The 2,821-nt window shown below is 35.6% G+C and overlaps 1 non-coding gene across 1 annotated transcript; it reads left to right on the top strand.

Annotated features, from left to right (window-relative positions):
• Window positions 1-1,764: 1,764 nt before the first annotated feature.
• LOC115221142 lies at window positions 1,765-1,871 on the top strand. Its single transcript, XR_003882618.1, has one exon. It is a non-coding gene; the product is annotated as a U6 spliceosomal RNA (small nuclear RNA).
• The last annotated feature ends 950 nt before the right edge of the window (window positions 1,872-2,821 follow it).

The raw sequence follows: 2,821 nt of genomic DNA, 5'->3' as shown, positions 1-2,821 counted from the left end.
GATTATGAAGAGGGTGTTATGGGAGGTGGTGGTTAGTAGTGGTTTTGTCGGTGGTGGTGCCTATGGTGTTTCTAGTAGTAGGGATTGTGATGATGATGATGATGATGATGATGATGATGATGATGATGATGATGACGATGATGATGATACATGATGATGTTGATCATGATGATGATGATGACGACGGTACTGGCAGCCATTATGGTAATAATGATTGTGGTGGTTATGATGATACGGTGATGGCTATAAAGATGATGATGATGATGAGGAGGAGGAGGATGATGATAATGATGATGATGATGAGGATGATGATGATGATGATCATGATGATGTTGATGACGACGACAACAACGACAACGACTGAGTTCGTTATTTTTGCTACCGTTGGTGAAGGTCGAGTCGATGGCGTTAATGATGATTCTGATAAGGACGCAGCGTCCGATATCGGTAAAAATAACCTGAAAAGCGCCACTAGTTCATACTCTGTTCTTGCCCGGATTTTTTAATAATCTGTCGTTTGACAAAAATATCTGTCAGTTGACTGTGCCTTTTCAGATACAGACTGGATATGTGTTTATTAAACTTATGACTATAACCCTGCTTACAATTTTAATCTCACATACGTTGTGTTTCTGCGTTCCATAGCATGAATATTTATTTGCTTATAAATGTAATTAAATTACAAGAGCGTGAAACCAGAACATTTCATCAGGCTTGAAAAATTGGCAAGTGAAATTGATGTGTGAGTTTCTTTGTGTATATTAGGGTGAGTATGATCAAGTGTGGTCGTGTATAAGTATTGTGGTTGCACATTTAGGATATGGCGGGTTTAGGATATGGCGGATTAAGTGATAACACATTAATCGAACGCATAAGAAACGAGTACGTAAGTGGTCGAGTGACGTGTTCTTCAAGATATATTTCTGAAATAATTTATAAATATATGGAAATTTGATGTCATCTAATTTTAAGTCATTTTCTTTTTATCGATTATTTGTTTCAGTCATTAGACTTCGGCCATGCTGCCTAAGCACCTAGGAGAACCCTATTAGCCAAATGAATCAACCCCAGTACTTACGTTAAAACCTAGTTCTTGTATCTTTTTGCTAAAGCGCTAGATTACGAGGACAGAAAAGCACAACTACCAATTGCTAAGTGGTGGTGGAGGACGAAGACCGACACAAAGAGACACATACAAACACACACATGTATTTTTTGAAAGGCTTCTTTCAGTTTCCGTTCATCAAATCAACTCAAAAGGTTGAGAAAAATTTTATTTTCAAACACGATTAATTTAAAATAATTTTTCATTTGTTGTTTTCGATGCTCTAGAAGGAAACATTTAAATGTTTGTATGATGAGGACTTTTGAACTAAGTAAATAAATAAATAAATAGATAAATAAATAAATAAATAAATAAATGCGTCCTTTTTTCAAAGCCTAGCCAGACTCATGGGCCCGATTTCCCTATTACAATGGCATATGTGTTCCCCAGCTGGACGGGACGTCAGTCCATCGCAGCGTTACTCATTTTTGCCAGCTGAGTGGACTGGATGATCATGAAATGAAGTGTTTTGCTCAAGAACACAGCGCGTCGCCCGGTCCAGGAATCGAAACCAGAATCTTACGATCATGATGCTGACACTCTAATCACTAAGCCACGCACCTCCAATTTAAACTAAGTACAAGACCATAATATTTATGGGCATAGTAGATACGAACTACCTAATAATTTCTCTAGTAATTATTTAATGGACCCACACAGTACTGACTACGGCAGTACATATTCTTATATTGGAACGATACAGAGAAGATTAGCACGGTCATTGCGCAAGGAGTACACGCAAATTCGTGAAGCATTCTATATATTTTTTGAGGAAGTGCTCCAATATAACCGCAGTGAAATGACTGAAACAAGTAAAAGAATAGAGTATGACAGGCATACATGACTATGGCAGGATACAATACGCGAATCAAATTGTTTTTTGTTGCGAATTCGACGCTCTACTACATATTGTAATTGTAAGAAATTCCCCTGACACAGAAATGCGACACAAATAATTAATATTCACTTGTTTTGCGAATTGCTGCTGTGGTGAATAAATATTCTGGTATGTGCAATTGAAGCAGTATTAACCTCAAAATTGTTTTAGAATATCAATTTGATACTGCTTCAGTTTCTTACACAAAAATACATATACATGTATGTGTATGTGTGTGTACGTGTGCTCGCGTGTATGTGCGTGTGTATATATACATACCTACCTAAGATTATTCTCACTTGCACAGCTATGCACATGACTCTTCGACATTACAATATTCTTCTTCTTGGAAATGCTGCGTTCCATACAAAATTTTAACAAAAATACAGGCGATAAAATGAAAACAAATACCGAATCTTCTTATTGATCCATGATATCATTCATCTTATAGTTAGTGCATTATACAAAAGTTTCTGAATTTATGAAATATCCTATAGCCAAACAAAGCCCATTGTTTTTCAGGCTTACTCTAGGCTGTATATAATATATATATATATATATGAGTTGGGAGGAAGGGAAGTATGACAATGAGATAATTTTGTTGTTTTATATATATGTATATATATATATATATATATATATATATATATATATATATATATATATATACATTATATATATATATGCACACACACACATACATACACACACACACATACATAAACACACCATACACATATGCATATACTTTGATAGGTTTCGGCCATTATTGGCCCAGGCCATGTCTAACTTAATAGCACCACCTGGTGCAATATATATAATCAATTCAGGATTCCAGC

This window comes from Octopus sinensis, linkage group LG17 (assembly GCF_006345805.1).
Source record: "Octopus sinensis linkage group LG17, ASM634580v1, whole genome shotgun sequence".
Taxonomy (NCBI): Eukaryota; Metazoa; Mollusca; class Cephalopoda; order Octopoda; family Octopodidae; genus Octopus; species Octopus sinensis.
Note: the sequence above shows the minus strand (reverse complement) of the source record. Positions and strands in the feature narration are given on the sequence as shown.